Source organism: Zingiber officinale, chromosome 5A (genome assembly GCF_018446385.1).
Source record: "Zingiber officinale cultivar Zhangliang chromosome 5A, Zo_v1.1, whole genome shotgun sequence".
In the NCBI taxonomy this organism is placed as follows: domain Eukaryota; kingdom Viridiplantae; phylum Streptophyta; class Magnoliopsida; order Zingiberales; family Zingiberaceae; genus Zingiber; species Zingiber officinale.
This window is the reverse complement of record NC_055994.1, coordinates 135561942-135580485: the sequence shown is the minus strand read 5'-3', so window position 1 is coordinate 135580485 and position 18544 is coordinate 135561942. Positions and strand designations below refer to the sequence as shown.

The 18544-nt window shown below is 38.1% G+C and overlaps 1 pseudogene; it reads left to right on the top strand.

Annotated features, from left to right (window-relative positions):
• Nucleotides 1-16952, top strand: part of LOC121980059 — a 57543-nt pseudogene extending 40591 nt beyond the window's left edge.
• Nucleotides 16953-18544: the final 1592 nt, after the last annotated feature.

The window sequence follows — 18544 nt, the reverse complement described above, 5'->3', positions numbered from 1 at the left end:
TGTTTTAAGTGTAGGGAGAGAGGGCACTATAGAAACGACTGCCCCACTCGTAAGACTCGACCGACACAATCGGAGGAGAAGGAGAAAATGATCAGGAGAGGGAAGAAATACATCAAATGCTCCAAATGCAAACTAATGGGTCACTGCAAAAGACAATGCCCAGAAAGAAGACCCAAAAATCCAGAGGGAGAAATCAAGGTTAGTACATTTACATTATATGAAAATCCAGTTTTTGCAACACATGATCGCACTAGCTTAACTAATCCTACTTGCTCTAGTATAGATTTCTCTTCAAAATTAGATATACATGCTAATAATGTAATGAATAAAATTAATTCAAATAAAAATAAGAAATTAACTCTTAGAAAAGTAGAAATACAAAATAATATTTTAAAAGATAAAGTTGATAAATTAGAGAAGATTGTTAATAATTTAGTCAAATCACGAAATCTAGACTTGGGTTATAAATCTAAAGTAAAACTTAAACAGTACAAACCAAGTTATAATCAAGTACCTTTTATTTACTTAACTTAATAAAACGTAAATCAATAACATAGGAGGAGGCTCCAGAATAGCTGGCACCTCCGAAATTAATCCACCCGATAAGGGTAAACAAGAGTAGATTACCCAGCAGGGTAATTTAGGTTAGATTAAAATGGATTAGGTTTAACTTAACCAACGGTACTGGTGAAGTTTTTGGATGATAGTACGTTAGGGAAGCTTGGGCATCGCATGTCTAGGAAGATATGGCTTCGACCTGGTGCATTTGGCCAAGTGGAACCGACTACTCTTAAATGGATCCTAACTAGTTAGACCAAGGTTTAGTATTAAGTTCAATGGGTAGGACTATTTGGAAAACCTCAAAGGCATGGTTACTTTAATGAGTTCCTTGTGACTCACCATAGCCCAGAAGTTTATCCAAAGAATGCTTACTTGTTGAACCCAAAGCTAAACCTGAATCTAACACAAAGTTAAACTAAACCTGTAAATTGAACCTCAATTCATCTCACAACAATCGTAGGATTACCTGATTGAAGATTTAGATCGGGTGAGATGACTAAGGAATTTAAAATTCAAATTCAGAATTAAACTCGTAACTATAATTAATTCAAAAATAGATTCATAATTCATATTACTTTTTCAAATAACACTTAATTTCATTATTTGAAAAATCTTTCAAAATTATTTTCAAAATTATTGAAAAATCTTTCAAAATCAATTTCAAAATTATTGAAAAAACTTTCAAAATCAATTTCAAAATTATTTGAAAAATCTTTCAAAATCAATTTCAAAATTATTTTAAAAACTTTCAAAATCAATTTCAAAATTATTTAAAAATCTTTTCAAAATTATTTTCAAAATTATTGAAAAAACTTTCAAAATCAATTTCAAAATTATTTAAAAATCTTTTCAAAATTATTTTCAAAATTATTGAAAAAACTTTCAAAATCAATTTCAAAATTATTTTAAAAACTTTCAAAATCAATTTCAAAATTATTTAAAAAACTTTCAAAATCAATTTCAAAATTATTTAAAAATCTTTTCAAAATTATTTTCAAAATTATTGGAAAATCTTTCAAAATCAATTTCAAAATTACTTAAAAAACTTTCAAAATCAATTTCAAAATTATTTAAAAAACTTTCAAAATCAATTTCAAAATTATTTAAAAATCTTTTCAAAATTATTTTCAAAATTATTGAAAAATCCTTCAAAATCATTTAAAACTGAATGCCAAAATATTTGAAAAATCTTTCAAAATCAACTTCAAAATTATTTGAAAAATCATTTCAAAATCTTTTAAAACTTAATTTCAAAATCATTAAAAATTAATTTCAAAATCATATAAAACTTAATTCCAAAATCTTTGAAAAACCACTTCAAAATCATTTAAAACTTAATTTCAAAATTCTTTGAAAAATGTTTGAAAAACATATTTCAAAATCCTTTGAAAAATATTTGAAAATCAATTTCAAAATCCTTTGAAAAACCTTTGAAAAACTTATTTCAAAATTCATTGAAAAATGTTTGAAAAACTTATTTCAAAATCCTTTGAAAAATATTTGAAAATCAATTTCAAAATCCTTTGAAAAATATTTCAAAATCAATTTCAAAATCCTTTGAAAAATATTTGAAAAACTTATTTTAAAATCCTTTGAAAAACTTATTTCAAAATCCTTTGAAAAACTTATTTCAAAATCCTTGAAAAATCTTTGAAAAACTTATTTCAAAATCCTTTGAAAATCAATTTCAAAAACCTTTGAAAAATCATTGAAAAACTAAATCCTTTGAAAAATACTTGAAAAAACTAACTTGAAAATCTTGCTCCTCTAAATTTACTAGACTTACAAGAATATGGAATTAGCCCTGAAGGAAATGGAGATTTGAAGTTTGAGCATGCTCATACTTTAGGGCTCTGATACCTCAACAAAACAATCTGGATAACTTAAAATCTATTAAACATCATGCTTGGACTTAAAGACCAACTAAAATAAATAACCTAAATTAAACATTTAGCTACTCCCTCTTCATCCTAAAAATTAACAAGATCTTAGTCCTATTTTTCAAACTTAAGCCTTTAAGCTAAGTACCTTTTTAAACTGAACCTACATTCTCAAAATTCATTGTTTGCAAAAGGCTTAGCTAAAGTGACTTATATAGCAACCTTCAAACTTTCTCAAACTTAGCCACCTTATAAATTTTAACTCTAAATGATAAAATACTTTTCTAAGTTAAAAGTATTAAAAAGCATTTAACTCATGGCTTTCAAAAGATTTTTGCTAAGTAAATTGAGACATTAAATTTCTTTACAAACAACTTGGCTCCAAAATTTAAATCTAGCTAAGTTTTTCTAACTTTAGTTAGGTATGTCTTTCTAAAAACAACTAAGTCTCAAAAGTGGCTAAAGACATCATTCGAAATAATCCATATATTAGCCTTTTAAACTTAGGTGAAAAATATTCCGTTTAACTAAGTTTCACAAGCCTTCTTCTTCCTTCTCTCAAAAAAGATTATTTTTGCTTTCAACTGATTTTTGATATATGGCAAAGGGGGAGAGTAGAAGAAAATTCAAAGAATTAAAGAAAATTGAAAGAAATTCAGAATTAAAGAAAATTAAAAGAAATTCAAATTTTAAGGGGGAGTCTTTACATTAAGGGGGAGCTCTGCACTTAACTATCATTATGCTTGTATTTTCATGCTTATCTTTTAATGGCATTATTTTCTTAACTTTGAATTTTTGTTGCCATAATCAAAAAGGGGGAGATTGTTGGTGCAGGAAGCATCCGACGATTGAACCTAAGTTTTGATAATGGCAAAGGGATTCAAAGTTAAGATCCTCTGTTATCTAACGTGGTTAAATAAGGTTTCAGGAAAGTCCTAACTGTGGTTAGGTAAGGGAAAATCCTAAGGGGGGGTAACCTTAGGTCCTAGGGGGTGGTAACCCTAGGTGAAGGAAAATCCTAAGGGGGGGTAACCTTAGGTCCTAGGGGGCGGTAACCCTAGGTGGAGGAAAACCCTAAGGGGCGGCAACCTTAGGTCCTAGGGGGTGGTAACCCTAGGTGAAGGAAAATCCTAGGGGGTGGTAACCCTAGGTGGAGAAAAACCCTAAGGGGCGGTAACCTTAGGTCCTAGGGGGTGGTAACCCTAGGTGAAGGAAAAACCTAAGGGGCGGTAACCTTAGGTCCTAGGGGGTGGTAACCCTAGGTGAAGGAAAATCCTAAGGGGGGTAACCTTAGGTCCTAGGGGGCGGTAACCCTAGGTGGAGGAAAACCCTAAGGGGCGACAACCTTAGGTCCTAGGGGGTGGTAACCCTAGGTGGAGAAAAACCCTAGGGGGCGGTAACCCTAGGTCCTAGGGGTGGTAACCCTAGGCGGAAAGTCCAGTCGGTCTGGAGGGCCAGACTGGCAACAGGTAAATCTCCTGAGCGGAGTAGGTGAGGACGCGTTCCCCGCAGAGGGAACAGTAGGCGTCGGGTCGACCTAGGGTTTCCGGTTGGAAACCCGAAGTCAGACTCGGACAGTCCGGAGACTGTTAATACTTCATTTATAATATCTATTGTATTATGTGCTAACTTTGTGCTGCAGGATAGTGTTTGGGACTAACGTATCTTGCAGGTGCAAAGGAGCAACTTAAAGCCTCGGATGAACAGTGTCCAAGGCGCCTCCATGGAGCTTGGAGGCGCCTCGGGTACAAAAGCTGAGCTGGCCGTTGGAGGCGCCTTGGACCTGTTGAAGGCGCCTTGAGTGGTGATGGAGGCGCCTTGGACCTGTTGAAGGCGCCTTGAGTGGTGATGGAGGCGCCTTCAACTGTGATAAGTGCAGAATGGTCAGCGCTTATCTGCACGATGGAATCGGAGCGGTGGAGGCGCCTTGGATGGCTTTCAAGGCGCCTTGGATGCCCTTTATAAGGGGACTTCGAGCAGCTTCTTCAATGAACAACTGACAAGCGATCTTTCTGCTACAAGCTGCTCACGAGACGATTCCGAAGTGCTGTTACGAGACACCGACGACCCGGAGCTCCGAATTTTCAGATTACGATATTGTCGTCGGTATAATTAATTGTTGTCATTTATTGTACTTGAAATTGTAATCATTATCGAGCTTATAGTTGTTGCCCACCGGAAGCGATCAAGGATCGCGGGCCTTCGAGTAGGAGTCGATCAAGGCTCCGAACGAAGTAAAATCCTCCTGTCTCTGTGTGCTTGCTTTCTTATTTTCCGCTGCGTTTTAATTACTCGAGTGTTTTCCGAAAAACGAAATAGCCGCGAGCGCTATTCACCCCCCCCCCCTTCTAGCGCGTCTCGATCCAACATATGCTAGTTTACCAAGCAGACGATCTGCTCCCTGTGGGTTACACGGATTCTGATTTCCAATCAGATAGGGATAACAGTAAGTCTACATCAGGCTATGTGTTTACTTTAGGAGGTGGAGCCATTTCATGGAGGAGTGTTAAGCAGAAATGCGTTTCGGACTCAACCATGGAAGCTGAATATGTAGCAGCCAAAGAAGCGGTATGGCTCAGGAACTTTTTTAATGGACTTAGATGTGATTCCTGGTTTGCCCAAAATCATCACAATTTATTGTGATAATAGTGGTGCAGTTGCAAACTCGAAGGAACCACGAGCTCATAAGGCAAGTAAACATATAGAGCGCAAGTACCACCTGATACGAGATATTGTGAAGCGAGGAGAAGTTGTCATCGCCAAGATTGCATCAGCGGATAACCTGGCAGATCCTTTCACTAAGGCCCTTCCGGCGAAAGCTTTCGATCGGCATGTGGAGGGAATGGGAATCAGATGTATGGTAGAAGATATGACAGCTTAGTCATTAGTATAAGTGGGAGATTGTTGGAATGTATACTGAAAGCCTAAGCTTTGTAAACATTTATTATGAATAAAGAATCACATTTGGTCTAATTGTCTACATTTGTTTGTAGTTGTTCATTTAATTTATATTGTAGATAACATAGTATGTGGTGTCACATACAGAAGATGATGTTATCAGTACCTTATAAATTATAAACAGTAGCTCACGACAAAAATGGAAAAGGAACAAACCATTAGAAGGTCGTAGTGTAATTAGATATTAGTTTATCTTGACTATATAATTACACTAGTACACTCAGAGTGTATTGAGTAGGACCATTTGAGGTCGTTTCTTTTATACTGACTTTATAAAGGAACAAAGACCTCAGTTATTATGGAAGTGTGTGCTCTTAATCCTAATATAATAACAAGCACATATATTTGATATTTATTTCTTTAATTTATCAATGGGTGAGATTTAGTTCGTTGAATCAATAAACCCGATAAGTTGGGAAATGATATTACTTATAGTGTGTGTTGTTGATTATAGAAGGAAACTGTGTCCTAGAGATACTAGGTTGATAATATCCTCAAGAGGAGCTCATAAAGATTGTCATGTTAAACCCTGCAGGTGGACTTAGTCCGACATGACAATAAGGTTGAGTGGTACTACTCTTGGACTTAGATATTAATTAAATGAGTTGTCGAACTCACTTAATTAGTGGACATTCGATATCTTAAACACGGAGACTAACACACTCATAATAAGAAGGAGCCCAAAATGTAATTTGGGATTGGTGCGGTAGTTCAATGATAGTTCTCTAGTGGAATGAATTATCATTGATAAAATTAAGTTGTGTGTTAGGGGCGAACACGGGATGCTTAATTTTATCGGAGACCAAAACCAATTCCTCCTCTCGGTCCCTATCGTAGCCTCTTATTTATAGAGTTCTATACCCACCTATACCCACCTTCTATACCCACCAATAAGGGGTCGGCCAAGCTAGCTTGGAACCAAGCTAGGCCGGCCTAGGTATATTGGGTGGCGGCCCTAGCTTGAACCCAAGCTAGTAGGGCCGGCCAAATAAAATTAAAAGAAATTTAATTTTAATTTTTATTATTATGTGGAAGATATATTTTAAAGAGAATTAAAATTAAAATATCTCTCTTGTAAAAGATCTACAAAAGATTAAAGAAAGAGATTAGATCTCTTTCCTTATTTGTAGATTGGAGAGATGTTTTATTTTTTCTTTAAAAATTATTCACATGTTGATAAAATTAAAATTATAGAAATTTCCTTTTATCAACCATGAAGAGATTTTAAAGAGAAATTTTATTTTTTAAAATTTCCGGAAACAAATTAGAAAGTTTTAATTGTTGATTAAAACTTGTCCTCTTTTGTTTCCAATGATGTGGCCGGCCATCTCAAGTTAATTGGGAAATTTTGTTTTATTTTTCTCAATTAATTCATGTCAAGAAAAATTAAGGAAATTTTATTGTAATTAAATTTCCTAATTTGCCTAGGCCAAGGAATATAAAAGAAGGGGTAGGGGTGCCTTCATGAGACACAACCTCTATTGTTTTCTCTCCGTTTTTCCTTGGTGTTGTGGCCGGCCATTACCCTCTCCCTCTCTTCCTCTTGTGGTGGCCGAATACTCCATCTCTCTTGGAGTTCTTGTGGTGGCCGGATACTACTTGGAGAAGAAGAAGAAGAAGGAGAGAAAGCTAGCATCTCTTGGAGCTTGGTTAGTATTTTGATTTTCTTCTTTGGTGAAGTTCTTCCTTGTGGCCGAACCTTGCTTGGAGGAGAAGAAGGTGGTTGGTGGTTTCTCATCTCGGAAGATCGTTGCCCACACAACGTCCGAGGTTAGAAGAGGAATACGGTAGAAGATCAAGAGGTTTTTCTACAAGGTATAACTAGTAATTTTTATTTCCGCATCATGCTAGTTATTTATGGAAATAATACCAAATACAAGAGGCTTACGTTCTAGAATTTCGAATATGTTTTTTCGATGCTGTGTTTTTTGTTTTTTCTTTTCCTTGTGATTTGATTGTTCTCTTTGGTTAACCTAAAGTTATTTTAGAAAATTAAATATTAGCTTTCTATAAAAGGTTTTGTCTAGTCGGTGGTGGTTGCTCCCATATCCAAGAAGGCCATGTGCCTCGCCACGTCAATACTGGGAACCTATTATGGAAATTAATATTTAATGAAATTAATAACTTAAGGAGACTTGGGTCGAACGTGTTAAGTTCCGCAGGAGATCCAAGTCAAAACCTAAAAGAACAAATAGATTAAGTTTTGGATCAAACGTGTTAAGTTCCGCAGGCGATCCAAAATTTAATTTAAAAGAACACATGGTAGCTAGGAAAGGTTCGACCTTTGTACAAAATTTTTGCAGTGGAACCTATAGGTTTTCCGAGTAGCAACCAAAGAAGGTATCGAGCTAGGTTTTGCCTCTGTATTTGGTATTTAGTTTAATTATGCATGTCATACATAATTTAGGCGGGATAATAGTAGGATGTGCTAACTTTGTGGACGCAGGATCCAACTATTATGGCTTTTAGTTATTATGTGTGATTGGACCCTTGGACATGTCAAGGGCATTTAAAGTGTGTGCATGATAGTATAAAAATACAGCAGGAGCTGTATTTAGTTTTTATTAGAATTTTATTTTTGATCTAGATACATGTACATTCCTTTAATGGAATATAGGATCAAAATGTAAAATTCTATTTATGTCATGGATCGAATCTTGCAAAGCGTGGAACCTTCTAAGGACCAGAGGCGCAGCGGAACTAGGAGCAAGATGGATGCGAACCCGGAGGCGGTGGCCAAATATGGCAGCAGCTTGGGATGACAACACACGGAGGACAATTAGAGATAAAAGCCATAATAGTTGAAAATTAAATTTTCTATTTATTGCTTTTATATTGTGTGTGTATGTTAGTTTACAAGTTTAAGTAGGCTAGCATAGTTAAAATTCCTCATTTATAAATAACTAAGTGGGAGAGGGATTTTTAAATAAATCCCATGGTCTCCATTACTGGTTTGTAAGTGATGCAAACAAGCTTGCGCGTTGGCTCTGAGTGCCTTCCTCCATAACGGATGAGCTTGTTTGCGGATCACTAGAACAGACTTCTATTTTTTGGATGACTATAGGAAGTTAATTAAGAGCGTGTGATCTTCCCCAACGGAAGGGGCATAATCTTATTAATGGACTTAGTGTCAAGTAATGGTATACACTTAGACACATCTAATAGTATCCTCCCCAACGGAGTCACTGCTATTATTTGTGTGACCAAATGATACCAACTATTATTTTTATTTGTCAAAAAGTTAGGTTGACAAGATAATAAAATTAATGGGTTAAAACCCTCCTTTTACAAATGTTGAATTTGTATACGTCCACACTAACGTGGCATACAAAATTCACGGTGTTATGAGGTGTTGGTTAATTTAAAATAGTATTGTTTGAGGAATCAATATTATTCTAAATTTAGAGTTCGACCAAAAGTTATTTGTGATTCTTAGGATGTCTTTCAACCCACTGTCCATCATACTTCAACAGAATAGACTTCTGGACCAAACTACATAGATTGGAAAAGTTCTTACTGCTGAAAGCTATAAATATGTACTGACTGAATTGGCCTGATGCACCCATCGGTGAATCTACCCAAGAGGAGATTGAATATCATAGGAAATGGGTAAGCGAGATGAGATGGCGCGGTGTTACATTTTGGCTTCAATGTCAAATGTATTGCAACATCAAGATCAAGATTTACCAACACTTATGATATTATGAACAATCTCAAGGAACTCTTTGGTCATCGTGATAGGGCTTCTAGGCAAGAAGCCATGAGAAAGATAATGACCACCATGCAAGAGGGTACTCTGTGAGGATCATATCCTAAAGATGATGGCTTATCCGAACGAGATACGATCCTTGGAGGAGAAATTGATGGGGAAACCCGGATCGATATGATCCTCCAAACGCTACCTAGAAGTTTCGTTTGAACTATAATATGAATAAGAGGGTTTATTCATTAGCGGAACTACTGACTTCAAGAAGCAGAAGGATTATTTCGTCACAATGCTCAAATTCACTATGTTGAAAATGGTTCTACTTCTAAACCGAAAGGAAAGAAGAAGAAGAAACAAGTCGGTTCAAAGAAAGAAAGTGAATAAATCTCAGTGTAAAGGGAAAGTGCTTCATCTGTAAGCAATGGACATTGGAAGGCGGACTGTCCTCGTAGGAACCAAAACAAAGGTATATCTCATACTCTAGTTGTTGAAACATGTTTAGCGGTGTTATCTACCAGCACCTGGTGTGTAGATACGGGAGCCACTGATCATGTCTGCAATTCCTTGCAGGGGTTCCAGGAAACCCGACGACTATCTGAAGGAGAAATTACCGTCTACATGGGCAATGCTACTAAGGTGGCAACTGTTGGAGACGTCTACTTATCTTTTAGTAGAAATAGGAATTTGGTTTTAAGAAATTGTCTTTATGTACCCAGTTTTAGAAAGAATTTAATTTCAGTTTCTAAACTGTTTTTAGATGGATATTCAGTTTCCTTTAGTAACGATGTAGTTATTAAAAGAAATAAAGTGATTATCTGTTCTGGTGCATTAGTTGGCAATTTGTATACTTTAAATCCAATTTCTTCCACAAAGTAAAACATGGAAATTTATAACTCATCTTCTAATTCTAATAAGAGAAAAGAACCTTCAGAAATGAACCAAGCATATCTTTGGCATCTAAGACTTGGTCATATTAATTTAAGTAGGATTCAGAGGCTTATAGCCGATGGACTTTTGAGTTCATTAGAGTTGGAAAATTTTCCAACTTGTGAATCTTGCTTAGAAGGTAAAATGACCAAGAGGCCGTTCAAGGCCAAGGGGTATAGAGCCAAAGAAGTGTTAGAGTTGGTTCACTCTGATTTGTGTGGTCCTATGTCTGTCCAGGCAAGAGGAGGTTTTGAATATTTTGTCTCTTTCATAGACGATTATTCAAGATATGGATACATTTACCTAATGCGCCGCAAGTCCGAGTGCTTTGACAAGTTCAAAGAATACAAGGCTGATGTGGAAAAACGATTAGGTAAAAGTATCAAGACACTACGATCTGATCGTGGTGGCGAATACCTCTTAGGAGAGTTTAGGAATTACTTATCAGAGGCTGGGATTCAATCCCAATTGTCTGCACGTGGAACACCCCAACAGAATGGTGTAGCAGAACGAAGGAATAGGGCTCTTATGGAAATGGTTAGATCGATGATGAGTTATTCAGAATTACCAAATTCGTTTTGGGGATATGCTCTGGAAACAGCAGTATACGTTCTGAACTTAGTACCTTCTAAATCAGTTTCTTCTACTCCCATAGAATTATGGAATGGGCGAAAACCCAGTCTAAAACATATTCGGATTTGGGGTAGTCCTGCACATGTGCTGAAACCAGATATTGATAAGTTAGAATCTCGTACAGAAGTTCGCGTGTTTGTAGGATATCCCAAAGGAACGAAAGGTGGTTTATTTTATAGTCCTAAAGACCAGAAGGTCATTGTTAGCACCAATGCCCGCTTTTAGAAGAAGACTATATAATGGATCACAAGCCCAAGAAGTAAAGTTGTTTTAGAAGAACTTAGAGAGGACATGTCTACTTCAGTACACAACAGGACAAGATGAAGTACCACAAGAGACGCAACACGTGTCACACATGATACACAACCATGCCTCTCCGTAGTGGGAGGGTTGTGAGGCAACTGAAAGATTCATGTTTTGGGAGAGTCTTGGACTTGATCCCTGTAAACATGAACCCGATCCCCATCATATGACTAAGCACTCCAAGATATAGATGCAAGATCTTGGCAAAAGGCAATGAATTCGAAATAGAGTCCATGTACTCTAATAAGGTTTGGGAGCTTGAGAACCACCGATGGTGTAAAAGCCGTTGGATGCAAGTGGATCTACAAAGGAAAAGAGGACGACGGGAAGGTAGAAACCTTCAAAGCTAGGCTTGTTGCAAAGGGTACACTCAAAAGAGGGAATCGATTATGAGGAGACATTTTCACCGTAGCCATGCTTAAGTCTATCCGGATACTCTTATCCATTCATGGATTATGAGATTTGGCAAATGGATGTCAAGACAGCTTTCCTTAATGGAAGTCTTGAAGAGAACATCCATATGAAGCAACCAGAAGGGTTCATTGAAAAAGGCAAAGAGCATCTAGTGTGCAAGCTCAATCGGTCCATTTATGGACTGAAGCAAGCTTCAAGGTCTTGGAACATCCGGTTTAATGAAGTAATCCAGTCATATGGATTTATTCAAAGTCCGGATGAGTCTTGTGTATATAAGAAGTGTAACGGAAACGTGGTGGTATTTCTTGTACTATACGTAGATGATATTTTGTTAATTGGCAACAATGTCAAGGTATTATCAGACGTAAGGGTATGGTTGTCCAAACAATGAAGGACTTAGGAGAATGTGCACACATTCTTGGGATCAAAGTTATAAGGGATCGTAAGAAAAGAATGTTGTGTCTATCCCAAGCTTCATATATAGATACAATCCTTGCTCGTTTTAGCATGCAGGATTCTAAGAAAGGTTTCTTACTTTTTAGACATGGAGTAGCTCTATCTAAAGAGATGTCTCCAAAGACGTCGAAAGAGATAGAGGACATGAAAGCAGTTCCTTATGCTGGAGGAAGCCTAATGTATGCAATGCTATGACGAGACCGATATCCGCTTTTCCGTGGGCATGGTCGTGATATCGAGTAACCTGACAAGGACATTGGATCTGCGGTAAAGCATATATTCAAGTACCGAGAAGGACTAGAGATTATATGCTAGTTTACCAAGCGCACGATCCGCCTCCTGTGGGTTACACTGATTCGGATTTCCAATCGATAGGATAGTAGTCTACATCAGCTATGTGTTTACTTTAGGAGGTGGAGCCATTTCATGGAGGAGTGTTAAGCGAAAATGCGTTTGGACTCAACCATGGAAGCGAATATGTAGCAGCTTCAAAGAAGCAGTATGGCTCAGGAGCTTAATGGACTTAGATGTGATTCTGGTTTGCCCAAAATCATCACAATTTATTGTGATAATAGTGGTGCAAACTCGAAGGAACCACGAGCTCATAAGGCAAGTAAACATATAGAGCGCAAGTACCACCTGATACGAGATATTGTGAAGCGAGGAGAAGTTGTCATCGCCAAGATTGCATCAGCGGATAACCTGGCAGATCCTTTCACTAAGGCCCTTCCGGCGAAAGCTTTCGATCGGCATGTGGAGGGAATGGGAATCAGATGTATGGTAGAAGATATGGCAGCTTAGTCATTAGTATAAGTGGGAGATTGTTGGAATGTATACTGAAAGCCTAAGCTTTGTAAACATTTATTATGAATAAAGAATCACATTTGGTCTAATTGTCTACATTTGTTTGTAGTTGTTCATTTAATTTATATTGTAGATAACATAGTATGTGGTGTCACATACAGAAGATGATGTTATAAATTATAAACAGTAGCTCACGACCAAAATGGAAAAGGAACAAACCATTAGAAGGTCGTAGTGTAATTAGATATTAGTTTATCTTGACTATATAATTACACTAGTACACTCAGAGTGTATTGAGTAGGACCATTTGAGGTCGTTTCTTTTATACTGACTTTATAAAGGAACAAAGACCTCAGTTATTATGGAAGTGTGTGCTCTTAATCCTAATATAATAACAAGCACATATATTTGATATTTATTTCTTTAATTTATCAATGGGTGAGATTTAGTTCGTTGAATCAATAAACCCGATAAGTTGGGAAATGGTATTACTTATAGTGTGTGTTGTTGATTATAGAAGGAAACTGTGTCCTAGAGATACTAGGTTGATAATGTCCTCAAGAGGAGCTCATAAAGATTGTCATGTTAAACCCTGCGGTGGACTTAGTCCGACATGACAATAAGGTTGAGTGGTACTACTCTTGGACTTAGATATTAATTAAATGAGTTGTCGAGAACTCACTTAATTAGTGGACATTCGATATCTTAAACACGGGAGACTAACACACTCATAATAAGAAGGAGCCCAAAATGTAATTTGGGATTGGTGCGAGTTCAATGATAGTTCTCTAGTGGAATGAATTATCATTGATAAAATTAAGTTGTGTGTTCGGGGCGAACACGGGATGCTTAATTTTATCGGGAGACCAAAACCAATTCCTCCTCTCGGTCCCTATCGTAGCCTCTTATTTATAGAGTTCTATACCCACCTATACCCACCTTCTATACCCACCCAATAGGGGCCGGCCAAGCTAGCTTGGGAACCAAGCTAGGGCCGGTTTGGGTGGCCGGCCCTAGCTTGAACCCAAGCTAGTAGGGCCGGCCAAATAAAATTAAAAGAAATTTAATTTTAATTTTTATTATTATGTGGAAGATATATTTTAAAGAGAATTAAAATTAAAATATCTCTCTTGTAAAAGATCTACAAAAGATTAAAGAAAGAGATTAGATCTCTTTCCTTATTTGTAGATTGGAGAGATGTTTTATTTTTTCTTTAAAAATTATTCACATGTTGATAAAATTAAAATTATAGAAATTTCCTTTTATCAACCATGAAGAGATTTTAAAGAGAAATTTTATTTTTTAAAATTTCCGAAAACAAATTAGGAAGTTTTAATTGTTGATTAAAACTTGTCCTCTTTTGTTTCCAATGATGTGGCCGGCCATCTCAAGTTAATTGGGAAATTTTGTTTTATTTTTCTCAATTAATTCATGTCAAGAAAAATTAAGGAAATTTTATTGTAATTAAATTTCCTAATTTGCCTAGGCCAAGGAATATAAAAGAAGGGGTAGGGTGCCTTCATGAGACACAACCTCTATTGTTTTCTCTCCCTTTTTCCTTGGTGTTGTGGCCGGCCATTACCCTCTCCCTCTCTTCCTCTTGTGGTGGCCGAATACTCCATCTCTCTTGGAGTTCTTGTGGTGGCCGGATACTACTTGGAGAAGAAGAAGAAGAAGGAGAGAAAGCTAGCATCTCTTGGAGCTTGGTTAGTATTTTGATTTTCTTCTTTGGTGAAGTTCTTCCTTTGTGGCCGAACCTTGCTTGGAGAAGAAGGTGGTTGGTGGTTTCTCATCTCGGTAGATCGTTGCCCACACAACGTCCGAGGTTAGAAGAGGAATACGGTAGAAGATCAAGAGGTTTTTCTACAAGGTATAACTAGTAATTTCTATTTCCGCATCATGCTAGTTATTTATGGAAATAATACCAAATACAAGAGGCTTACGTTCTAGAATTTCGAATATGTTTTTTCGAAGTTGTGTTTTTTTGTTTTTTTTCTTTTCCTTGTGATTTGATTGTTCTCTTTGGTTAACCTAAAGTTATTTTAGGAAATTAAATATTAGCTTTCTATTAAAGGTTTTGTCTAGTCGGTGGTGGTTGCTCCCATATCCAAGAAGGCCATGTGCCTCGCCACGTCAGTACTGGGAACCTTTTATGGAAATTAATATTTAATGAAATTAATAACTTAAGGAGACTTGGGTCGAACGTGTTAAGTTCCGCAGGAGATCCAAGTCAAAACCTAAAAGAACAAATAGATTAAGTTTTGGATCAAACGTGTTAAGTTCCGCAGGCGATCCAAAATTTAATTTAAAAGAACACATGGTAGCTAGGAAAAGGTTCAGACCTTTGTACAAAATTTTTGTACAGTGGAACCTATAGGTTTTCCGAGTAGCAACCAGCACATCCTTCTCCGGTCGACCACCTGACCTTTTGACTTCCACGTGGCGTTGACCCCTCAAAATGGGAATCCCCTGTTCTATCCGTCGGATCAGGTATACATTAGAGAATGTATACTGAATTACCCGCCATGAGAAAGTATCATGGATCGTTATATGGGTGTCATGTACTTTCTCATGTGGCTATTAGTATGACTACTAGTCCTTAGACCTGAAGTCACCATAGATCCCTACATAAGGAGTTATGTACTTTGGTTTCGTCAAACGTCACACGTAACTGGGTGGACTATAAAGGCGATTACTGGGTATATAACAAATTATGCAGAGGGATGTGAGTGATGTAGATGGGATATATTCATCCTATATGACGGGAGAGACATCGGTATTTTTGATAGAGTGAGACCACGAAGAGCATGGTCATGCCCAAATGAGTCAATATAGGATATTGAGCTCATTTGATTTAGTGAGTCTACTTGGAGTTCAAAATTTAGATTGGTCAGAGGATGACACGGTCTATGCCTCACATTGACCAATCTAGATGTCTAGGATAGAAGGACACTTGTCGTATATTGTGAGGAGTCACAATTAGTAGTCACAAGGTGATGTTGAATCTCAACATTCTTGTAACTTGGGTAGTAATGATGTGTTGCTAGATACCGCTCATTACTTATGCTCTTAAATGGGTTTAGGGCATTGTCAACGTTTCAAGAACCTATAGGATCACACACTAAGGACAATTAGATGGAGATTAGGTTCATATGATGAATCAAGAGGATTAGATTCATTTGATGAATCAAATTGGATTAAGAGTAATCCTAATTGGGCTAACTTGAGTTCGACTCAAGTTGATTCATGTGTTCAATGAGTCTAATTTAGATTATGACTCATTGAATCAATTTAATTAAATGAATTAGATTCATTATATTAAGTTGACTTGAATCAAATGGTTGGATTCGATCAACCATGGAAGATATTTGGTCAAGTTTGACTTGACTTGAGAGGAAGATAAAAGTCAAGTTTGACTTGACTTTATGCCACCTCATTGGTGAGTTGGCATTGATGTGGACCAATGATATTACTCCACATCATCATGGGTGCCACCTCATGGAAGTTACAAAATCATTTTCTTTAATAGCTTCACATTAATTGCACTTAATGCAATTTTTGAGAGTTACACAACTTGAAAGTGGCCGGCCACTTTTGAATGGGAATCAAATTGATTTTCCTCATTCAAGTGCATTATTCCTTCTTCTTCCTCTTGGAGCTCTCTTCCTCTCTCTCTCCTCCTCAACTTGGCCGAACCACACATAGGTGCTAGCACACCTCTTTGTGTGTTTTTCTCCACCTATGAGTCCGTGTGGATACTTCTAGAGGAATATCTATCTTGATACTCTTGAGATCCGACACCGTTTGGACGAGCGGGAACGCGAAGGGCTTCGCTTCAAAGGTATAACTCGTTTCATGTAGATCTAGGAGTAGATCTAAGTAGGAACTCGTACTCGTAATTTTGTTTTTGAAATCTTTTCTTCGCACGAGATCCGTTGGCTAGGGTGATTCGGGGTTCCCGCGACGCGAAAAAGCGATTTTCGCGGCCCGAAAAACTCTACAGAACAAGTCCATAGTTAATTGTTGAGGGATGACTCTTGTGTAGTTGTGTTCCATTCATTGTTTAAACATTACTTAACTCCTATGACATATGACAACAAATACACATGCAGGTGCATACATTTTCACTTTTGACGGCTAATCTTAAAAGTCATGCTTCAGTTTACTAGTTATTTTTTTAATCAGTGTCAACGTCGTTCAATCGACATTTTAGAGATAACTGTGAATTCCTCAACATCCAGGAACGCCCTTCAACGAAGGTGCAAGCTACTCCGGGCGGAGGCTCTTCCCTTGGTTTCCTGTTTGTGTGAAGGTCAATCCAAAAGCAGCAATTGAATCACAATTACAAGTAGTAAGTCTTCTTTCGAGTAGATTTTATTTTTTTTTAATGAGAATTGTAGATAATAATTGGATGATGGGTAGGGTATGGATACCCGATCATCCGATGGGTATGGAGATGGGGATGAAAGTTAAATACCTGATGAGTATGGAGATGGGTATGGGGATGAATATAATAAATGGGTATGGGTACGGAGAATATGAAATCCGACCCAAATCCGACCCATTGCCATCCCTAGACGGAGCAGTGCAATCGGGCGGGCAAAAAGGCCGAGCAAGTTCGATCAAATAGAGAGCAGACTGGGCGATTAGGCAGGCCGAGCTAGAGATCGGCTGGATGAACAGACAGGTTGAGCAAGTTGGTGTCGGTCAAGCAAATAGGCTGACCGAGCGAGTCGAGGAGATCGACTAAGCGAGCGGATGTAGAGGCCGAGCGAGCTGATCGAGCAAGTGGCCGGTCGGGCTTTGACACCGAGCGGGACTAGCAGAACAGAGCGAGCAGTGGATTGAGGCATGCAAATAACGCAGTTTCCTTGAAACAGATTCGCCCCACCTCTGGAAATGCTTCGAGGTTTACTCAGGTCGTATGTTTCCCATGATACAACGGTTAATCGTGATTCCACCAAGCACTGGTGGTAACGATGAACTGAGTGGTACCCAAACTATCACGGGTACTCCGTCAAGCAAAAGTTGCATTGCACCGACCAGTCCAACATTCGGCACGCACAGGTTGTGCCCAGACACAAGTCAACATGATTCCAATGCAATTGTGGTCCTGGATTTGCATTCCTGTGCACTTACACTTACACTTGATAGAAAACTTCTCCCCATGCATTTGTTGACATTCTCAATGTACGTGAATCAATATAAATCAACCAACATACCATGAAATTCCCAATATAAGACTAAAATCTCATTCACAATGAGGTCTCTTTCCTCTTCTATCTATTCTGCATTCACATTACTTATATAATATATCAAATGGACGAGGCCGGCGGCGCCACGCTCTCACTGAGCATGTAGGCGGAGTTGAGCACTCCCTTGGGTTTACCTGACCCCGACCAGGGAAACCTGGTAGTTGATGTGCCGGATGCTCCACCGGTCGTCGATGCCTTCCCGGTTGAAGAGATCGGCGAGGGGCACGTTGACCTCGCCAACGTCGGTATCGCAGAGCGGGCAGGTGTGCTCGGCGCTAAAGAGTAAGTGGAGGGAGTGGCTGCCGACCCTCCGTGGAGATCGGGCGGTGTGCAGTGGCGGTCGCCGGAGACGGCCATCTTGGAGAAGAGGCTTACCTGGTTGAGGTCCTTGGCCTATCCCAATGTGATATTCCATGGCCGACCTCAATGGAGCTTCCACGGCTTGTAACCCATCCCTCCTACTGTCCTACAGCGATCGAAACGGGCCAATCAGGGAAGAGAAAGAAACGCACGTTAATCATCTGTTCGAAATCGGACCAGACCGGACCGGGCGAAGCAGTGCACATAGAAGTTGGGGGCCCAATTCGAACCCGATTTGGCCCAGGACTGAAGGTGACGGTCAGATGACTCAGATCTGCGATTGTAAC